Below are 24,166 nucleotides of genomic sequence, written 5' to 3' on the forward strand. Positions count from 1 at the left end.
TGGGAATGTAAACTTGTTCAACCACTTTGGAAAGCAGTATGGAGGTTCCTCAAAAGACTTCACATAGAGCTCCCCTATGACCCAGCAATCCCACTTTTGGGCATTTACCCAAATGTTTACAAACAAGACCACACTAAAGCTACCAGCACAACTATGTTTATTGCAGCATTATTTACCATAGCTAAGATATGGAACCAACCCATATGCCCCTCAGTAGATGAATGGATCAAGAAAATGTGGTATATATACACAATGGAATTCTATGCCTCCATCAGAAAGAATGACACTGCCCCATTTGTTAGGAAATGGAAAAACTTGGAAAAAGTTATATTAAGTGAAGTAAGCCTGGCCCAAAGAAACATAGGTCCCATGGTTTCCCTTATTTGCAACATCTAGTATATGTATGAGTCAAGCACAAAGGTCAGATAATGTTATGTTAGGAAAATGAACCCTTAGATATGTATTTTAATGCTTTTTTATTTCATGCATTTGTTTCTAATGCATTTAAAAGATTATCTCTTTGTTGCTTGTTGCTTTGTATGTCCCTCCCCACAGTATAACCCCTGCTTTCACTATATTTGATGTCAGTATAACTTGTGGAGGAGATGGGGAAAAACAAGTCGTTTAAGGATACAGGTGGACCTGTTGCAACAATGAGAAGTACAAGGTCATGTCGAAAAGGAGCTTTACAATGTTGCGGGGGGCGGGGGAGGGGGGGAAGGGGAGGTGGGTAGGGGGGAGGTAGGGAAGGGATGTGAAGGGTAAACAAAGGAGGAGGCTGCAATGCTTGATAAGAAATGTACGCATTATCCTGCCCATGTAATTGTAACCCCTCTGTGCAGTATGTTCACAAAAAAATTAAATTAAATTAAAAAAAATTCTTGCTATTGAAAAAAAAAGAAATGAGAATATCATTGTTTTATATCTAAAATTGGATTATATTACAATGCTTAGACTTACATTTAATTTATTTTTTTACATTTAATTTTTTCAGCACCTCTATGCACTTAGATATTTAAACATCATGCTTTTAAGCTACTAAAAAAATGCTTAATAGAATACCTATAGTTAACACAGAACAGCTACATCTGTCATTTTCAAATTCATATTTTATTATTGCTGATATCACAGTTTTAACTCAGGCCCTGGATCTTATTTGGCTTGTACCCTACCAATGAAACTTAGCCCATGGTTTTACTGGTTTTTGTTTTTTGTTTTGTTTTTTTGGCCAGCCATTGGGCTTGAACTCTAGGCCTGAGCGCTGCCCCTCAGCCCTTCAGCTCAAGGCTAGCGCTCTACCACTTGAGCCAGGGTGCCATTTCCAGCTTTTTCTGCTTATGTGATACAAAGGAATCAAACCCAGGGTGTCATGCATGTGAGGCAAGCACTCTACCACTGAGCCACTTTCCCAGCCCTTTACTGGTTGGTTATTTTTTAGATGAAATATTGCAGATAATTTTGCTCAGGCTAGCTTTAACCTTTGTTCCCTGGATGTTAACTTCCATAATTGCTAGCTGGTCATAAAGGTATGAGCCACTAATACATATACATATATGTGTATATATATGAATAAGCATATATAAATATTCATAGGAATAAGGAATAAGCATGTATAAACATACATACATATATGTCTGTGTATATATACAAACATATACATGATAATGTTTCATTGGACAAAAGGTATTTCATGGAGTAGAGAGAAAATAATAACATATGTACAATATGGACAATAATGCAGCAAAGACATAAATGTCATTTATAAATACAATAATTTGTGCAAGAAGATTGTAAGATAGCAGGATTCTGAAGTTGAGAAGAATATTTTAAATGAAAATAGGAAGCATGTTGAATGCCAATGGAATTACTTCCTTAATGAGGATATTAGTGTTTAAGAAGATACAGAAGAATGAAATTCTCTGACAAGAAAACTGAGATTTTTAAAAGAAGATCTGACAAACAGAAAAGAGGAAAATAACAGATGAGCACTATTAAAAAATGTCCAATGAAAAATCACAAAAAGGCAAGCAGTATACACTTCAATACTTTATTTTAATATCATAGTAGGAAATTTGAACCAACCTACACCCAAAGAAAGGAGGAATGTAGACACATTAGTTCCACCATGGAACTTTATTAGTGGGCACATCAGCAACATCTTTCTAAAATGAAACAGTATTTCACATTTTGTCAGAAATTTCACCCTTACAAATTTCAAGCTTGAGTATTACAGTTCCTTTCCGGCTTAAAATTTTGAAATATTTACAGGGTACTGGCATTTTTTCATGAATAAAAATATATTTTTATAAAATATGTACCCTTCCTAGGAAAAAACTGTGAACAAAAGTCAGACACGAAACCATCTTTAAAGAAATGCCTGGGTGTTAATTCTTCTATTTTGGGTGATGTACAGATGGACAGTCAAACTGAAGGTTAATAAGTCTCTGGATATATCCAGATAAACAGTTGCATCTTCTGTTCTGTTATAAGAACCATGTTATTTTTAAACATGGTGGCAATTGCCTCCAGTTAGAACTGGATTATATTAAATAGGATATATTATAATTTTTCTTTTAGTCCCATAAAACAAGAAATTATCTTTTCGATATAACATTTCAGGTAGATGAGGTAAATCTGAAGTTACATAACTGCAAGTAGAAGTGGGTTTACAAAGAAGTATGTCTTTTCTTTTCTGAAAAGGAATATTATGATTGAAAAACAAAACCTGGTTGAAAAACTATTAATAAAATCATCCCCAATTCTGAAGAAATCATGACAATGTTTTCTCCTGTGCCCTCTCTCTCTCTTTCTCTTTTTTTCTCTCTCTCCCTCTCTCTCTCTCTCTCTCACACACACACACACACACACACACACACACACCTGGGAGGGAGATTATATATATATATATATATATATATATATATATATATATATAGAGAGAGAGAGAGAGAGAGAGAGAGAGAGAGAGAGAGAGGAGAGAGACAGACAGACAGACTGACAGACAGACAGACAGACAGACAGACAGAGACAGAGAATGGGACCACAAGAGTTAAAAATAAAAGTCCAAAAGGGGAACCAATCAACAGTGAAACACACCGACAATATATTGGAAATGACCTGTACAACTTATTGGGGGGAGAGGAGTGACGGGATGGAAATGAGGAGAAAAATGAGGAAAGGCGTAAGAAGCTTGACAAGAAATGTACTCAATACCTTACTTATGTAACTGTAACCCCTCTGTATGTACACCACATTGACAAGAAAAAAAGTGTAAAAAAAATAAAGGAAGTCAAGTGCAACTTAACATTCTGCTGTTTGATACATAAGAGCTGCAGTGAATTGAAAATATTCTCAAGGGTCAATGAAATGAAATCAGAACACAGCTATTTTTTTTTGTAGTTCTATAATGTAAGGACATGCTCCACAGGAAGTCTGAGCATTTACTGAAATTCTTATTTGTCTGGCAATATTGACTGGTTTCATTGCCACTTTAATAAGGCAGTTGGAGCTCTTCTTTTCAATGACCTTCCCTACAATGTGCACGAGGGATTATCGTATCTGAGCCACTGATAGGCCATTTTAGACTAATTTGGATCTCATCTTTGGGAAATATATAAATAAGGCATGATTTCTAACTGCTGCACATGCATTATTCTCAAGTATGTTTGTTTCTGATATGAGTTTATCTGCCAAAAATCTAGTGCAGTAATATTGACTATGAATACACTATGTTTTAGGGAGAGAATACTATCTAATGAAAAAGAAACAAAAATGTGTCAGTTCAAAAATTACTGGGGCTTTTTATTTACCTGCCTATTAAGAAATTAATTTTAGACCATAATAAAGTATTATTGAATACATAAATTATCCTGAGAGGAAGGTACCAAGAGCACAGACCAGAATGAGGAACAAACTTAAATGATTGAAAAGTTTATTTTAAATAGCGGTATTTGAAGGACCATGTTAATATTCACATTTTCTAGCATTTAATCATACTTTAGAAAATAATGTTCTTGTTGCAGGTTAAAGCACTTAAAACTTTTACTAGTCTTTAAGTTAACCATAGTGGCTATTATTATTATCATTATCATCATCATCATCATCATCAACAACAACAACAACAACAACATCATTTTAAACATCTAACAGACTTTTTTTATTAATTAATATTTTTTTGTTGGTCATGGGGCCTGAACTCTGGGCCTCCACACTGTCCCTCAGGTCTTCATCTCAAGGCTGGCATTCTATCACTTGAACCACAGAGCCATGTCTGGCTTTTTGTTGCTTATGTAGTGCTGAGGAATCAAACCCAGGGCCTCACGCATGCAAGGCAAGCACTCTACCATTGAACCACTTCCCAGCCCCCAGACTATATTTTCATCATAATATAGAAAATTTGTCATCTGTCTTCCTACAAACTGTTCTCTTGTTTTGGTTTTTCATTTTTACACTTTCTCAGTCATGTTGTTTCCCTGCTGTTAGATAATACTGCCCATATCCTTTTAATCTTTTTTTTTGGGGGGTGGGGGTCCAGTTGTGGGGCCTGAACTCTGGGCCTGGGCACTGTCCCTCAGCTCTTCAGCTCAAGGCTAGCACTCTACCATTTGAGCCACAGCACCACTTCCGGCTTTTTTCTTTTTGCTTATGTGGTGCTAAGGAATCGAACCCAGGGCCTCAGGCATGCAAGGCAAGCGCTCTACCACTGAGCTACCTTCCCAGCCCCTATCCTTTTAATCTTATACAACCTTCTAACTCTCTGATGCTATTCTCTCTAAACACTTTTAATTCTGTTTTTATGGCTTTTAGTAACAACAACAAAAAACACCAAAAAGCCTTCAATATGACCTGTGTTGATAGAAACTTATCTTGGTCTCTCAGAAAAGTGGCAAGCCTGGGTTACTACACTTTTATTCATAGCACCTAAGGATTCTACTGATATTTTAAAAACACTAGGATATTGATTGATATTATTTTATTCACAGCTGAGTTTATCGCTAAGCTAATAAATGTTAAGATGCATGACTACCTTGCTCACAGGACAACTTTTCTGGAAAGTGAGAAGAATTCTAGAAATGTATCTACATAGTATTTTTAAATAAGAGCCAACAGAGAAAGTATGCTGATTTTCCTCTTGGAGAATTTGTTAAGTATGGTTTTTATAAAGCATACAAGAGACACTAAATAGTAAGAGTAGGATCACCAGAAGAATGATCATATTTCATGAACACAAAAGAGGTATCACAGCTTTCTAGGAAGGTGAACATAAAGATCTAAGGCTTTTGTGCAGAAGGCAGAGAAGGCATCCCAGTAGTTAGATTTCCATTTATGACATTTGATGATCTTTATGAGGTGCAGATCATAAAAGAAGCCAAGTAAAAAAGCAAAACCAAAAATTAGTAAAGAAGAATTTTCAGAAGTTTTATGTTGCTAAGGAGACAATCTTTGAAGTTCAGAAAGCTGAAAGGAGGTTGTTCTTGAATATAAATAAATGAACAAGTAAATCAAAAATGAAACAAAAAAATCATACTAGAACCTTAGGGTAATAATTACAGCTTGCAAAATGCTAGACACTGCCTAAACTCTCTTAAGTCTGCAGTTCAGAAGAGAATCATTACGATCTGATGGCCTTTTTCTTGGCTTCTTAGTAGAGGCACATTTGGAAAAATACTTCAGTTTAAGTTCTACTTTTGTTTCCGCCTCATGCTCAATATGTTGTGTTCATTGAACAGTTATAACACTAGTGAATCATGCCACAATACAAACCAAAAAAGGAAACACACAATAAAAGCTGATCCAGACCTCCAAATATTGGATTCATGAAACAGGAGTTGAAAATAAGAGTGATTATTCATTGCTTGTCTAGAGAGTTTTCCAGTACAACAGAAATGATAACGAAAAAATCAAGTGGCATTTCTAAAGCTGAAAACATATCAAAAAATAAAGTTCCATATGATGTAACAATAGCTCCATCTTGCAATTTTAGGTTGCACCAGCAGAAAGCACCCAGAGGGAAAAGAAACAAAAAGAAAAAGAATAATGAAAAAATGCTAAGAAGAGTGGAGAGCAAGTGAATACTACTAAGAAACCAGCAGAGTTGCTCTGAGCTACTCAGCCACATGGACTGAAAAACTAGCTGGGAGTCATTCAATCTATGCAAAAACGAAGACTGATGCTTTTTAAAATCCTTATAGTGAATTTCTTGCTATTTTGTGAAAAGAATGAGCCTAAGTCTCTCTGTTGAACCAGGTCAGCTAATGAGTTTACAAATTAAATCTATCCTAGAACTTCCACCTTGATACATCTCTTGACTTCTCATTTGGTATTCTGTGAAGACATTCAGGGGATGGGCTGGGGCGAAGATTTAGTTAGCACGATTTCTTGTTTTCATATACATACTTTATGGGCAGTTCTCACTTCTATGATGTCAGAAAATCATATACTTTTATGAACCTAAATTTTCTGATCTATGTTAAAGAGAAAGTAAAGCAATAAATAAAATAAAATGCATTTTTTAAAGAGACAATAATCTGTCGACATTATACTGGTCTCAGTATAATTGCAAATAATTGCAAAGTGATCAGGACACTCAAACACACTAAGTTCTGAATATATCACTATTACTCTGACTGCCTTTTTTTATCTCCTTTCTGAAGCACACTATTTGGGATAGAAATATTGTAATAAGTCCAATGCCGCATATTGCATTACCTAGAGACCTGTTCCTATTTAGTTATGATATGAATAACATATCATATCCATGACAGTAAGAAAAATGGAGAGTTAGAGAACACAAATTGTAAGAAACAGTGCTCATTATTGTATAATGGGATTCATTCATCTTTTATTAGTTAACTTGGCTTATGTTGAACATTTTTAAAGTCCATCAAAAGTTCTAGAAAGATAAATGTACTGGTAACAAGGGTGAATCTGTTCAAAATTGTAGATTGATTCATTTAAATGTGTTAATGTTACTGGAAAGTCACTTCTCATATGAGTTTGGTAGTTGTAGAGTAGCATAATTTCCCGATTACTATGTCAATGCAATAGTTAGTTACATGTTACTGATGCATACACAGAGATGAGTCTAAATAAATGTTCACATTGGGCGTGAGAACTATAGAGAAATAGATTTTTTTTGCGGGGGGGGGGGGGGGGGGGTCGGTCGTGGAGCTTGAACTCTGGGCCTGGTCGCTGATCCTCAGCTAGTCAGTTCAAGACTAGCACTCTACCTCCTGAGGCACAGCACCACTGCCGGTTTTCTGAGTGGTTTATGGGAGATAAAGAGTCTCACGGACTTTCCTGCCCGTGCTAGTGTTGAACCACTATCCTCAGATCTCAGCCTCCTGAGTAGCTAGGATTACAGGCGTGAGCCAACGGTGCCCAGCAGAGAAATACAATATTGTATAAGAAATGCAAGCCGGGCGCTGGGCTCACGCCTGTAATCCTAGCTACTCAGGAGGCTGTGATCTGAGGATCACGGCTCAAAGACAGCCCGGCCAGGAAAGTCCCTGAGCCTCTTATCTCCAATAAACCACTAGAAAACTGGAAGTGGAGCTGTGGCTGAAGCGGTAGAGTGCTCGTTTTTGCTGAAGAGCTGAGGGATAGTGCCCAAGCCTAGAGTTCAAGTCCCATGACCAACAACAACAACAAAAAGAAATGCAAGTAATTTTACTACCTTTGGCTTCATAAAAATGATGTTCTAACACATTCACATTATGACAACTGCGTTGGGCAGGCCTGATTTTTTTCATTTTAGGAAAGCCACTTCATGCTATACCCTTATGTTTTACTACAACTACAGAGAGTGCTTGGTATTCTGAATTTGTTTTCTTAGGAGTGCTTATCTCACATAAAATAAAAATCCTAAAATTCCAGAAATCCTGCAGAGAATGACAACCCTAAATACTTACTAATTCACTACTGGCTGAAACTGTCAGAAAATTAGAAAAAAAAAACTATGTATATTTCTACTATCTCTTTGTGGTAGCAACAGAGTAAAAAACAAACAGAAAAGAAAAGAAACAAGAAGGAAGGCTTTCACATTATATTTCAATTTTATGACCTATAGTGATTTGTTTTCAAATTGCCTTAAAAGATATTCCAGCTATAACATTCCTGATATTCTACAATCAAAGAAATCTAAGTTGATATGTATATAAAATATATAATATATAGTGTAATATAATTATACATTATATATTATATGTTATATAATATATGATAATTATATATTATATGTGTATTTAAATCTTATATTATTATATTATATAGCATATGTCATATGATATATATATACGAGCATTCATATATATATATATATATATATATATGTTCAATTCATACTTAGCCTTGTTTTCAATCAATAGTTTATAAATATATAAACATATACACCATGGAGATTATTTGGTCACAAAAAGAATGAAATGCCATTTATGGGGAAATAGATGAAACTGAAAATCATTATTTTACACGAAATGAGCTAGATTTAAAAGACAAAAATCTAGATTCAAAATCTAGGCGAAGAGGAAAGTAATGACTATATGAAAGTAATAAAGGGGAAGATTCTGGAAGAGGAAAATGACCAAGAAAGGGAAGGGCTAGGGAAAGGGCAACAAGGATAAATGGTGTGGTGACTGATAAAATATGATTACATGTTTATGGGGAAATGTCATAATGAAACTATCTTATTTCAAATAATAAAAAACCAAAAGGTATATATATATATGAAAATTATTGTTAAATACTGTTTTCTTTTTTTATTGTGAAAATAACATACAGAGGGGTTACAATTACATGGGTAAGGTAAGGAGTACATTTCTTATCAAGCATTGTTGCCTCCTCCTTTGTTTCCCCTTCCCATCCCTTCCCATCCTTTCCAATCTCCCACCCCCCTACACCCCCTCTTCCCCGTACCTCCCCACCCCCGCCAAAGTTATAAAGTTCCTTTTCCGACATAACGATAAACACTGTTTTCATTCTTAATCTCTACTTAGGAATTTTCTCATGCATCATCTATAGAACTAAGAAAAATATCTTTGACCTGTGTTAGGCTATACTTTCTTCATATTTCAAACTTTTGGTACAACATTTTAATGTACATATTTTTCTAAAGACAGCTTTGCTACCCCTCTCATACTTTGCTCAGGTTAGAGTATACAATGTATGCAAAAAGCCACACACACGGGGAGTGGGGGATGGGAAGGGATGGGAAGGGGAAACAAAAGAGGAGGCAATAATGCGTGATAAGAAATGTACTCATTACCTTGCCTATGCAATTGTAACCCTCCTGTACAGTATTTTCACAATAAAAAAATCCACACACAGAGTTTGTAACTGACTTTTTTAAATATATTTGAATAGAGAATTTGCTTCAACTTCTCCATGTTTTAACTAATTTGATTGTTGGTTAAAGGGTGATCAATTTTTATAATACTTAAAATAGGAAAGATAAATTTTCTCTACAATCTTAGCTTGTTTATAAAATAGAATTCAAATTCTATCTCTACAATTGGAGCTGTGAAAGTTATTCTCAGGCAATCAACTAACTGGATTCAAGTGTGCAACACTCAGCCTGCTGTTCTGAAAAATTAAGAAGGCTTGACTGGTTTTCAGTGAATGGGTCAGCAAAGGGACAGTGTTTTAAACTCAGAATAACCTGATACCTGAGAAGGCAGATACAGAGAAGACACTTATGTCACCTTTTGCTTATAGATTATCCCAGTCCATCAAATACACTATGACAGTTCTTGTGTTAGGATGAGGAAGTGTTATGTGCTTACTTAGGGTAAATGGTGCCTGGGTGACTTTGAAACATAACTATCTTCTAAAAGAATAAGAGCACCCCATCAAAGGTCTATTGAACTTTTACTCTGAGAGTTCATTCCTGGAAGACTCTGATTACTCAAAAGAATTATGGTGTGAAGTCCTGGTTGTGTTGGAAAATAGCCAAGTTTAAAAATGATCATTAAAAAAGAAGCAGGAATACTATTTAAGATAATAAGGCAAGGTTTTTATTAATACCAATTTAAACTAGTTATAAATATTACACAGGAGCAAATTACTTGAAGCAATATGTATAGAAGCATTTGATGGTTAGCTCGAACAATGAAATATTAAATAATTCAAACTGATGTTAAGGGGAAATACGTTGTTCCTGTGTTCAGAATGTGACTATACAAATCTTGCAAAATAACAGTTTAAGAATTACTGCATAATGTTTAGGAAGTATATCTGGTTAATATCCTATAAAATATAACAAACAACTTAACAATACAGTTAAGTATAACATAAGCTAGAATATATAAGTACTACTTATTAGGAAACATATAACAATGCAGAATAAACTCAAAGTAGATGCAAATTTTCTTGGTAACATACTTTCTCTGAGTATGACTAACTCTGGGAGAGATGAAACAGCTCTTCAGTTTCATTCTAAGAATAAGGGAGTGTTTGATGGCATAAGAATTAGAATCTATCTTTCATCAGAACAATATACCAATTAGGGTCTTAACATTTTTTCTAAGTGAAACTATGTAAGAGTATTAGACTGGCTTTTACTTTTCAAAGAACAGTAAGGAGAGACAGCACTAGTTTCTATGGTTTATGGAATGTCATCTTACATATAGATCCTTTTGCTCCTCTTTGTTACCCTTGGGACACATTAAGGAATGATGTTTACGTTGAATAGATTCAACTGTCAATTACTTTTCAAATGTAATCTTCATAGTATTTATAGTTTATTAGTTACAATTAGTCTACCAGCTAATTTATTTCTCAGATAAATACATTAATTTAATTCCAAAGGCCTAACATAAAAATATCTGGATTCATTGCATATAATTCCAGACATTTCTATCTTCTTCTTGAATTATTTAAAATCTCTATTTCTGGTAAGTCTACAGGAAAGGAACTAGCACGTTATGGTAATAATTTAAGATGATTTTTTTTCTTCAAAAATGCTAAAAACAAAGAAGTTATAGTTATATAAGTCAGGCAAAGCATACATTTTCTGAAGGATAATATCACCCCTTCCTTCACTCTCTTCCAGTGTTTTCTTTGCACTGCACCCACAAGTTGTATAGCTCACTTTCAACATATACATATATGTGTGTGTTGATGAAATAGGATTACTTCACATAATGCCATGCAAGTTTCATTCATCTCCAGGGTTAACTAAAGATGTATATTATTTTTGTATATTTCTAACACTTCGACATAAAAAGACTTGCCATCTCTATATAAAATTTAAAATTTATGTAAGGCATATTTAAAGTATTTGCACTTAAATTATACATAAGTTTCAAACTTGAAATTTTTAAAATACCATCTTTTTGTTTTTAAGACACTACAATGTTTCTTTATATAGCACACTAAAATACATGATACATTTTAATATTAAACCAAATATAGTAATTCAGTTATCAAAATGTAAAATCTTACAGACTCAAATATAGTAATTCAGTTATCAAGATGTAAAATCTTACAGACTCAAATATTTTTAATCTATAATAACAGGCATGTAAATTGTAAGGAAAATTCAACTTTAATGAATGGAAAAAATACAAAATGAAAAAAATAATCTTAAAGGAGAAAATAAGAAATTTTTATTATTTGTTAGAGTTTGTCAAAATGCTGTGTAGTTTTAGTCTATTATAAAATGTGAATTATATAAGAACCAACTTCTCAAAGCTAAACTTTAAAGGTAGTTTAACAGAAAATATTAAAATGTTTAATTAAGGAGGGTAGTAAAACAACTGGGAAATTCATTAAAGTTATTCAATTATTTCCAAAATAAGGTTCTCTTTCAATATTCATGGGTTGTTAAAACAGTGTGCTTGACATATTAAATTGTATTTTACTTTTGATTTTCTCCATGCATGGGTGACAGTTAATATTCACAAAAGCCCCCATATTTGTAAACAGATTATAACTTCCCCAGACAGTGGAAGTAAGAAAGTAGAGAAACATGAAAATATTAAAAGTCATTACAGCAAATATTTGCTGAGCTTGAAAGTAAAATACTACAATTTGAATATAAAATGTACTTTAAATATACTTTTTCCAGTAAATTAAGATCTGAAACAGCACACTCAATGTATTTAGCAGAAAACAAGCAAATCATGTAGTTTTTCAAGCACAATGTCCAATGCACCTATCAACCTTACAATCCCAAACCTAAACTGCAGGCAAAATATTTGTCCAAATGGCTACATGTAATTTTTTGTGCTCTAAGGCATACGCATTTAAAGAAGGAAAATGCATACTTCCATCTCTAGCAATTTAATATTTGTTCTTGAGCTTTCTGGTAGAGCATCCAAGATAAATATTAGCATTTTTCTGCTTCCATTTAATCATGAGCTCTATCAGTTTCTATGATATTCTTCCCAGGCAAGCAAATTCATAACATTTATATCTCACACTCATGGAGGAGTTTTAAAACCTCACTTTGTTTTCCTCAAATGTATTTCATACATACTTCGTTCTCTTTAGGCATTGCTTATGTGTGAAGTGGGTTCATCAAGAAAAAAATGTCTTGATTCTTTTCTGTAAAACAGCAAGAATGGAAAGTTTTGCTCCAAGGACAGTGAGATACAAGCACAATATAAACTACCTGGAAGTCTGAGACAGGAGAGTGTGCATTCAGGAGTTCAAGATGACTCTGAGTTAAGGAGGAATGAGTGGGAAAAGGACCAAAAGGAGGAATGAGATTCGAATAATTCATATTAAAAGCCTTTTAAAATAATTCCAAGTGTTCATGTTGAAAACAAGTAACTCAGTGAGCTTTACTGGAAGCTAAGAAGCTAAATGGTAATAGACATTGAATATCTATATGTAATATATGCATACATAAATGTATAAAATAGACACATAAAATATATATTGCATAATATATATTTATAAAAGCTATACAAATATATGTAAAAGTATCTCATGCATATATGTATTATATATTTAGAATTCATATGCATGTACATATATAAATACATATTATATAAACATATATACTGTATATGTGTATTATATATACATGATCATATGCTATATAATCCAAAAGTGAGAATAGAGGGAAAATGAAAGAATACTGAGTGACTATGAATATATAAAGAGGTGCAAAGAATAGTTTGAGTTTTGCTGGTGAATAAGACAGGGTAAATAGAAGATCCTACGTTCATAAGGAGATGGAATCTAGTGGGAATGAGATCTAAGAGTATTTCAATATTTTTCATTTGGACTAAGCACAGGTTAATCTTTTTATCTTATTACTTACTTTCTTGATGAAGAAATGTCCTTTAATCATTGTAAAATCTAGAAGTTAAGAGCAAAGATATTGATTATATGTTAGAAACCCCTGCTGTAATCCACATGTGCCTTAAGGAAAATATAAAAAGATAAATCATAGAAGCTACCTTTGACATGATGCAAAAAATTCACTGAAAGTTCTCTTTTTTACTAAAGAGCAGTTGTTCAACATCTAAAAATTGATTCAAAAATCAATTGAAAACTTAACACATCCTGATGCAGCTTTCATTTATCTGACTTTGAGAAAGTAGTCACATAAATTCTAAAATGCATGATTGGTAATAAAATGATCTGAGAACAAGGAAAAATATGTTATCTCAAGTGAAGACTCAAAATGTTAATTACAAAAAAACATAGGCAATGTAGAAGTCCTTAATTCCTGCTGCACACACAAAATAATGTTTCTTTTAATGTCAGTTCTTCCTAATTTCTCCTGTTATACTATAATAAATATTTAATAAAAGAAAAATAAAAATGTAGCAGTGGAACATGATGGTGGAATGAACTACATAGCTTGTGGTTGGGGTACACCAATGCATTCAACATTTGTTATTGTTAGTTTTTTTTTTTTTTTTTGGTTTTTGTTTTTTTTTTTAAATAATGTCCATTCTATCTGGGTTGGATGCAATTCCAATGTTGTTTTGATTTGCATTTATTTTATGGCCAGAGTTGAACATTTTTTCATGTGTCTATTGGCTATTCCTACTTCTCTTAAGAAGTCGCTGTTCTGCCGGGTGCTGGTGGCTCACGCCTGTAATCCTAGCTACTCAGGAGGCTGAGATCTGAGGATCGCGGTTCAAAGCCAGCCCGGGCAGGAGAGACCATGAGACTCCTATCTCCAATAAACCACCAGAAAACCGGAAGTGGCGCTGTAGCTCAAGTGGTAGAGTGCCCGCCTTGAGCTGAAGAGCTGAGGGACAGCGCCCAGGCCCAGAGTTCAAGCCCCACCACCGACCCCCCCCCCCCAAAAAAAGAAGTCGCTCTTCTATGGAACCAACCCAGATGGCCCTCAGTACATGAATGGATCAAGAAAATGTAGTATATATATACACAGTGAAATTCTATGCCTCCAACAGAAAGAAAATGACATTGCCCATTTGTTAGGAAATGGAAAGGCTTGGAAAAAATTATATTAAGTGAAGTAAGCCAGGCCCAAAGAAACATAGGTCCCATGGTTTCCCTTATTTGCAATAACTAGTATATGTCTGATTCAAACAGAAAAGGTCAGATAAGGTGATGTTAGGAAAATGAACCCTAAGATATGTATTCAAATGCTTTTTTCCTTTCATGAGATTGTTTCTAACACATTTATAAGATTATTTATTTGTTGCTTTGTATATCCCTCCCCCACAGTATAACCCCTGCTTTCACTGTATTTGATGTCGTATAATTTGTGGAGGGGAAGGGGAAAAACAAATCGTTTAAATAGGGATACAGGTGGACCCATTGCAACAATGAGATGTACAAGTCATTATGTCGAAAATGAACTTTACAACTTTGATGGGGGAGGAGGGTGGGGAGGATTGGGTGGGGAGGGTGGAAGAGGATGGGATGGGAAGGGGAAACAAAGGAGGAGGCTACAATGCTTGATAAGAAATGTACTCATTATCTTGCCCATGTAATTGTAACCCCTCTGTAAAGTGTTTTCACAATAAAAAAATATATATTAAAAAAAGAAGTCGATCTTAAGTCATTAGCCTATTTATCAAGTGATTTGTTACTGTTTTGAAATTTTTTTTGAGCTCTAAGTATATTTTAGATACGAGGCCTTGATTGATGCATAGCTAAAAATTCTCCCCTTGGAATTTTTACCTGTCTGTCATTTGATGGACTTCATACCTGTAAACAAGCTACAAATGACATAAAGATAAGAGAATTCTGCAAATATCATACGTCAGCCATTTGTTAATCTGTGTTAATAAAAAGAATTGTCAGAGTTGGCCTGACATTTAATCTTGTGATGATACTAAAAAACAGAGGCATAGTGTGAGAAAAATAGGTATGTCATCCATTAGCAAGAAAGAAGTTAGCCTTTACAAAGTATGAGTAGTCTGTGGCCAACAGCTTGAAGGATCTGACTCTAAAGCAGGACTCAATTTCTGTCAACAACCATATAAGCTCTACAAGACTCCAAGCTCCATAAAGGAAGACAGCCCAACTGACATCCTGGTTTGTACTCACTCTGATGAGTTCCTAAACACAGCACCCTGCCTCCTCATGCTCACAATTCTGAGCAGATGGCCTTCCATGTAATAAAATGGGTATTATTTTAAGCCAAGAAATCTGTGACAATTTGTTTCACAACCATAAAAAACTATTATCGTAGAAAACTATGATCATAACCAAAGTTATTTCATCTGATTTCAACTTCTTAGAATTAAAGTGAATCTTGTAAAAGCCAAACCTTTTTATTAAAAATATTTTTATGTGTACAAAGAGGTTTTAATTCAATATGTCAGTTTGTAGGTTCTATATATAGACTCGTCTTATGCTACTTTTATTGTATTATTGTATCATTGTTTAGAAAATTGGTATTGTATTAGAAAATGAAAAGTATGAGACATAAAAATTTTATGTGAAGGCTATTGAATTCAGTTTTATACCAGACAAGTTAAAATAAACATACCATTGGAATTTAATCTTTTACACTCTTACACTTATAACTACGGTGTCTGCAACCAAAACCACCTCTAAATTGTTTTCAGAGTTATTACTTCAAAGATTGAATATATAAATATTTATAATTATACAACATATACTTGCTCATACTCATATCTGTAAGGTTAATTAACAAGTTTTAGTTTAGATATCGAATTTTCTTAAGTACGATTAATGACTTCAGCAAAACTATTGCTTTGTTTTAAAAAAAAAATGAAATATGTTAGCAAACCTGGTGGTGCTGAAGAGTTTAATGATTATAATCAGAATATCCACTACTTGACTTGGCGGGTTCTTCTCACTGGTCATTCACTAGCTAAGAATTTAACACATGCATTATTTTCTTACATGTTATTCATAAGCAACTGAGATTTTTTTTTATTGTGAAAATACTGTACAGAGGGATTACAATTACATGGGCAAGATAATGAGTACATTTCTTATCAAGCATTGTAGCCTCCTCCTTTGTTTCCCTTTCCCATCCCTTCCCATCCTCCACCCTCCTTTCCCCCCAATCCTCCCCACCCCCCCCCACCAAAGTTGTGAAATTCGTTTTCGACATAACGACTTGTACATCTCATTGTTGCAATGGGTCCACTTGTATCCCTATTTAAACGATTTGTTTTTCCCCTTCCCCTCCACAAATTATACCGACATCAAATACAGTGAAAGCAGGGGTTATACTGTGGGGGAGGGACATACAAAGCAACAAAGAAATCATCTTATAAATGTGTTAGAAACAATCGCATGAAAGAAAAAAAACAACATTTGAATACATATCTTAGGGTTCATTTCCCTAACATCACCTTATCTGACCTTTTCTGCTTGACTCAGACATATAGTAGATATTGCAAATAAGGGAAACCATGGGACCTATGTTTCTTTGGTAAGATTGTTTTAATTCATACCCATTCTTGTTCAATAGCCTCAGTATACACTAGGTATGCACTCTCTTTGATATCATCTGTATTAGTTCACATTCTTCACATCTATACACAATGGTAACAGGTTTTCCATATGCATTTGTTTGTTATTATGGTGGCAATATTTGTTTATTTTGTGCTTGCTTTGATTTCTAGTTTCCTGATGATTAGTGATTCTCAATATTTTTATTTATAATATTATCATAAAATATAGTTGTATCCTTTGTTCTCAAAAATGTTGTTTCAATCTCTTTGCCTGTCTTAAAAAGTATGTTTTAGCTATTGAGTAATATGAGTTTCTTACATGTTTCAGATTTAACCTCTTAGATATATAACTTAGCAGTCTTTTCTCCCATTCTATAAACTTCCAGGATACTAATATTTCTCTCAAATAGGAGAGAAAATTCTGATTTCTTTGGTATTCTATCAGTATACCTTTTTAAATTCACCTGCAATCATCCACCATTTCTGCCTGTGTGCTATATAATCTTTTTTTCAAAATAGCAGACCTTGTGGATATATACTTTTGTTTCTAAAAGTCCTATAACTCACTGAGGATGAAAGAATGAGAAGTAAAATTGTATATAATTCAGTTTATTTCTCCTTGAATGTATCTATCTATCTGAATATCAATTGTTTCTTCTCTTTTGCTTTGATTCTTTGTTGGTTTTATATAAATTTATTTCCTATTCCCCAGATATATCTCTTTAGTGCTGTTAATTTCTTATATAATCCACTTAACTATTTTCCACACTCCAGTGTATATGACATTTATGACATATTCTTGGGAAACTTTTCCTTTATATGTTCCTTTTTATGTGTTATCCACAAAGAGGCTGGTGAATGATTAAACAGTGTTAATAACAGAGAACGAATGTCTGCAGAAATAATTTGCCTGCAGAAATAGTTGGTGCAGATGTTGTCTTGTGCTTTTGAACTTCCTTAATTGTTTACGTTAGGTTATGAATAATCAAATGTATAAGTGTGTTGTATAGTAAGACTGAGAAAAAGTTGTAATTCAATAGTTTTTCCTTTATTTTCCTAGGAATAAATTAAAAAGGGTTTCCCAAGTTTTCTTATATTTGAAAAGAGCATTTCTGAAGATTATATGAAATCAATAAAACTGTAATACCACAACAGTAAAAAGAAAAAAAAAGAAAAATAGAAAAAGTGCTATTTGGTGTATTAGAGGAAACATGGTTATTGCTTTTCCTGTTTAATTATTATACCAAAGACACAAATATATAATAAAGTATATGAAGTAGAACTTTAATGATCATTCAACAACCTTTAATATAACTATAATTTTGAAAAAATGATTCATTTGTAGGACTTTTCCATTTGTAAGACATCATTTTCATGTCTCGAAAAGCATCCTAAAATTAATAATAATGGGATCTTACTTGATTTAGATTTTTATTCCCACATACAATTTGCCAGGATTCTTGAATTCATTTCTCTTAAAAATGGAAATTCCAAAATAAAGCATCTTAAGCACAAATAGTATTTTAATAGAACCACATGTCTGTATTATTTAATTCTAAATTTGATTATGGAAACAATCAAGCTAACACCAACAGCAAGAATTGAGCAGGGAATTTTGGATACCACTGACTGGTTTGAATGGCATGGATAATCCAAAATGAGGAGTTTACAATGTTTTCAGATAAGGACAGACATTTTATTTACTTCTCATTTTTGCTTCTCATTACATCATCTTTCATTTTATTGTAATCTTGCCATTTTTCTTGTACTATTGCTTCTAATCACTTATAGAAAATATAGCAAAAGCTTTTAATCTGAGATATTCAGTTAAATGGCAGACCTCTACAATTTTCATCAGTGTAAGCAATTATGATGTTAATATTAAGCTCAACTTGCTATCTTTTAAAATTACTCTTCATAACAGTGAAGGAAAATGAGATTGTAGTAATACACTACAGTACTGATTTAGAAAGATTACATTATTTAAAAAGAAATTATAAGCCAGGCATCAGTGGCTCACACCTGTAATCCTAGCTACTGAGGAGGCTGAGATCTGAGGATAGCAGTTCAAAGCCAGCCCTGGCAGGAAAGTCCATGAGACTCTTATGTCCAATAAACCACTAGAAAACCAGAAGTGTCGCTGTGGGTCAAGCGGTAGAGTGCCTCACCTTGAGCTGAAGAGCACAGGGACAGCGCCCAGGCCCAGAGTTTAAGCCCCATGACTGACAAAAAAAAAAAAAAAAAACTAAAATGAAATTATATTTCTTATGCAGTTAAATTTATATATGCATATATGCATATATATCAGTGTATGCTAAAGATAGAAACCACAAAAATTGTAAGACAATATCACTAATAATTTGAATCTTCAATATTCTCTTATGATTACTTTTATCAAAGCTGTGATTATACACACTTATCATAGTTCAAAGATCTGACTTTACTAGGAACTGGTAGCTCATGCCTATAATCCTAGCTACTCAAGAGGCTAAGGTTCATCTGTAAAGCCAGCCCAGAGACAAAAGACCATGAGACTCTTATCTCCAATTAATCACAGAAAAAGCAGGAAGTGGTGCTGCTATAGAGTGCTAGCCTTGAGCAAATGGAACTCTGGAATAGTACCCCAGCCAGTAGTTCAAGGCCCAAGACTGGCAACAAACAAAAAACAACACAAAATAAAAACCTTTAACTTTCAATTTTTCCAGATAGAAAAATGTATTCCAATTTTATGTAATGGAGTAAACAACCAAATTTTAGGTCAGAAATTTGCTAATTCTGTTTAACCAATTATTCAATTGTTCAATAAATTCAATTATTCAATAAATTTATTTTACTTGATATAAGTTCTCTGTTTTGTCTAGTGTTAAAGATCTATAAGGTAAGCAGATGAAATTAAGATATTCCTCTTCCAGGTGACAAGCAAAATTATATTGAGATGTGTAGCTCAAATGGTGAAGCACCAGTGATGAGGAAAAGGCTGAGCAAGAGCATAAGGCCAAGAGGTTAACCCAAGTACTGACAAAACAAACAACAACAGAAAAGAAACCCACAATGCAAAAAAAGAACAGTAACAACAAAGAAGATTCCACTTACCCCAGTTAGAATTGCCATTATCAAGTAATCTAATAAGTAATAACAGATACTAGTGGGGAGTGACCAAAAGGGAACAGTACTATACTCTTAGTGGGAATGTAGTAGTTGAACCACTCTGCAAAGCAGTATGGTGGTTCCTCAAAACACTAAACATAAAGCTCCCCTATGATCCAGGAATTCCACTCCTGCATATTTACTCAAATGATCACAAACAAGGCCACACTAAAGCTACCATCACAATTATGTTCATAATCTCCAAGGTTTTCCTCATTTGTAATAATTAGTATATGTCTAGTGTAGTCTTAACAGAGGATCACAATACCTCAATAGCTCTGTACATACGACCATATAAAATACTAATAAAATGAACTCCAAGAAATGGAAATAGTTTGGTTTTTTTTCTTTTTAATGCATGTGTGAAGTTATTTCTTTTTCCATTTCCCCTATTTTGGTTTATCCCCTGTTGTCACTGTTTTTGATTTTGGTACCCAGTATTTTGTATATATGATATGGAAAAGAAAAGAGAAATAACAGAATGGTGATACCAAGGGAAGAGGGTGAACCAATGCAACAGGGATACTTGGAAATTAATTTTACAACTAGGGGATGTGGGATAGGGAAGTCAGGAGGGAGGGAAAGTAGGAGAAAGCAAGGCAGGAAGTAACATTGTTCGACAGGAAATGTACTCATTACTTACGTAACTGTAACCCTTCTGTACATCACCTTTACAATAAAATACAATAAAATTAAAATAAAAAAAGAAAATGGAGTCGTATCAGCCAAGAGAAACTAAATCAGACTTTCTGATGTGTGTGTTTTTGCAGAACTCTACCTAGAAAGAAGCAGGAATTTGAAAATTACAATACCTGCCACAAACACCACAAATACTTTGTGTCTAAAGATAAATGGAGCCGACAATCATCAGTCTGATGAAGTTCTTTGAATATCCCACTATATATGTCTTTTGCTACTACCTTCTTGCTTTTTCTTTGCAATTATCAATACCATAGCATTCAATTTCTTTTTTTTCCCCATGTATATTTTTATTGTAAAAATACTGTACAGAGGGGTTACAGTTACATGAGTAGGGTAATGAGTATATTTCCTATTGAGCATTGTTACTCCCTCCTTTGTTTTCCCCTACCATCCTTTCCCTTCCCACCTCCCCAACTCCTCCTTCTCCTCTGAAGTTCATTTTCAACATAGTGTCTTGTGTATCTCATTGTTACAATGGGTCAACCTTGAATTCCTTGTTTCAGCATTTTGTTATTTCCCTTCCCCTCCCCAAATTAGAAAAATGCATATACAAGATGCAGGGCACCAGAATCAAATACAGTGAAAATAGGGGTTATACCATGGAGGAAGAACATATGAAAGAAACAAAAAACATCACATGGTACATTATAAATTCATTAAAAACAACAGCAATAACGATAAAACCATTTGTGTCCCTATCTTGGGGTTCATTTCACTTAGCATTATCTTATATGGTCACATGTACATAGCTTTTGAGCTTTTCTGCTTGTCCTAGAATATACAGTTATTGCAAATAAGGGAAACCATGGGAACTATATTTATTTGGGTCTGGGTTACTTCACTTGATATAATTTTTTTCCCTACTATTTTCCAAAGTGGTTGAACAAGTTTACACTCCCACCAACAATGCAGTAAGGTTCCCTTCTGGCCACTTCCCCTCCAGCATCTGTTCTTACTAGATTTCTTGATTATAGCCATTCTAAGTGGGGTGAGGTGTCATCTCAGCGTTGTCTTGATTTGCATTGTTTTATGGCTAGAGAAGTTGAGCATTTCTTCGTTTGTCTATTAGTCATTCTTATTTCCTCTTAAGAGAAGTCTCTCTTTAAGTCTTTAGCCCAATTATTAACCGGGCAGTTGTTTTGAGGATTTTTTGTAGGGGGATTTAGTTTTTTGAGTTTTAATTATATTTTAGATATGAAACACTTGTCTGTTGTATAGCTAGTAAAGATCCTCTCCCAGTCAGTGGGATTTCTATTGATCTTGCTGGCATAGCATTCAATTTGTGTTTCTTAGTTCCAGTTTGTGGTAGCTTCCCAGATATTCCTTATTTCATCAATTTTGCAATTATGAGGTATATCAATGGGATGAGAAATACTTCAATCTGGGTTTTCTGGATGATTCTCCATAATTATATTGTGGCTTGTGATTAGAAAGAAATCCCAGTGGACATCATGGATGAAGTTGATTTTGATCGGTTGGTAAAGGTTTTTCATGTTTTCTCTTTATAGCCACTCTTTCTCCTCTCTGTAATCTTAGGTTCTGCATGTGAGTTGCTATATCTACTCCACAAACTAGTGTGGAAGTATGACATATAGATATATATTTGGTTTTTTTTACCCATTACTAGCTATAAAACACTACATTGTCTGTAGTCTTCACAATGGTAAGTCATGTGTGTATGCTGATGAGGTAAGGTATGGCTGTAGTTGGCGGAATTTACCTCCCTGGTAGCTTCTGAAAGGTTCCTATCCACTGGCAATAGTACAGCACAATGAGAGCTCTGAAAAATATACCATACTTAGTAAAGAAACGTTCTGAGGTTTAAGTTGATCATAAATGGCTGATGATTGTTTTTCATGTACTGAAACCGCCAAACACCTTGAAAGAGTGAGACTAAGATAGTATCCAGATAGAGAGACACACATAAATTCTTTCAGAATGGTATGAAAGAGTGCTGCTTCTTTGTACCCTTGCTACACATCTCTTCTGATGTAACCTTTGTGATCTTTTAGTGACAATATTTTTTTTCTGAGTTTTGTTAAATCTCTAAATAACTGATTGAGTCTAAATGGTGAAGCTTGGAAAATTCAATTTAGAACTAGTTAACTCAAAATTCAGACGATTTTACCTTTGAAGGTCTGAAGTAAGGAGTAGTTCTGTGAGTTTGTGACCCTCAACCAAGGTGATCAGATGCTCTTGTAGAGTAAAATCTGGAGTCTTTTGAAAACAATAACCTTTCCTTTGGGCCTAGGCCAGTATTTTATAGGTAAACTTTGGATTCTAGAGGGCCAGAAATAAGACTTTCAGAACATGCTAATTCCACTTTCTGAGTATGTGATCTGTCAAGAAGCAACAATTAAGTCGTTTTAAATACCTTTTACAGCAATTCCTCAAAAAATATCTTTTTTAAGCCTGCAAGCACTGCCCCAGGCTCCAGACTACCCTGTACTTTATTCGTAAATACTTCTAAGCCCCCATCTCTGAGAGGCAAGCTGGAGACTCAGGAGTTCCTTCCTCCTTATTATTGGCAGCATTCAAAATAAAGTCATTCAGTTTTGCAAAACTCCTTGCATATGAGATTGGTATCCTGAACTGAGAACTCAATGATCCTTCTTAGTTGGATAATGGTGTTTAAAACAGAATTGGGCTGATGTGGCTTCAAGGTGTACATTTTTCTGTTAATCTATTGCCATTTTTCTTTTTTAATTTTATTTTGTTGTTAACCTATTACCGTTTTTCTTTTTTAAAATTTTATTTTGTTGTAAAGATGATGTTCAGAGAGTTACAGTTACAAAGGTAATGAGTACATCTCTTGTCAAATATTGTTACATTTTTCTAAGTCATCAGAGGTAGATCATTAAGGCCAGAAAGTAGAGGTGGCTGAGGTGAAAACAAATATGGGCAGAATAAAATCACCAAAGAATAAATATAGTTGACTCATAAAAATGTAACCTGAATAGTGAATCTCAAAAGCAATAAAGTTCTCTACTTTGCATAGCACATTCTACATTAGTACTATTGGGTGACTCCTATGTAAAAAAAATATTCAAAAACAGAAAGATGGCTGAGCATTAAAATCTGAATCTCTGTCCAGCCCAATCAAAAAGTAAGATCCCATCTAAAGTAGTAACCTGACGCAAAACTTACTGGAGGCATGACTCTAGCAGCAGAGTACTTGCTTAGAGATTCCCAAGCCCTGAATTCAGACTCCAGTTATGTTAAAATACAAAGAAAAAAATTATAAGGAAAGAGAGACACACAGAAAGATACTTTGTATAGTCATATTTCTAGAACTATTCAGGAAGTCTTTTTTGTTTCTGATGAATAAATTTAGTATTTAATTCCACATCTCCCAATGAAAAATTTAATAAGATTGCTGAGTGATAATTTCCTTTTTTTTGTGTCCTCTAATCTAAAAATGTACACCTAAAGCACCCTATGTCAGGCTTTTT

This window comes from Dipodomys spectabilis, unplaced genomic scaffold (assembly GCF_019054845.1).
Source record: "Dipodomys spectabilis isolate Male_0828 unplaced genomic scaffold, ASM1905484v1 ptg000032l, whole genome shotgun sequence".
Classification (NCBI taxonomy): domain Eukaryota; kingdom Metazoa; phylum Chordata; class Mammalia; order Rodentia; family Heteromyidae; genus Dipodomys; species Dipodomys spectabilis.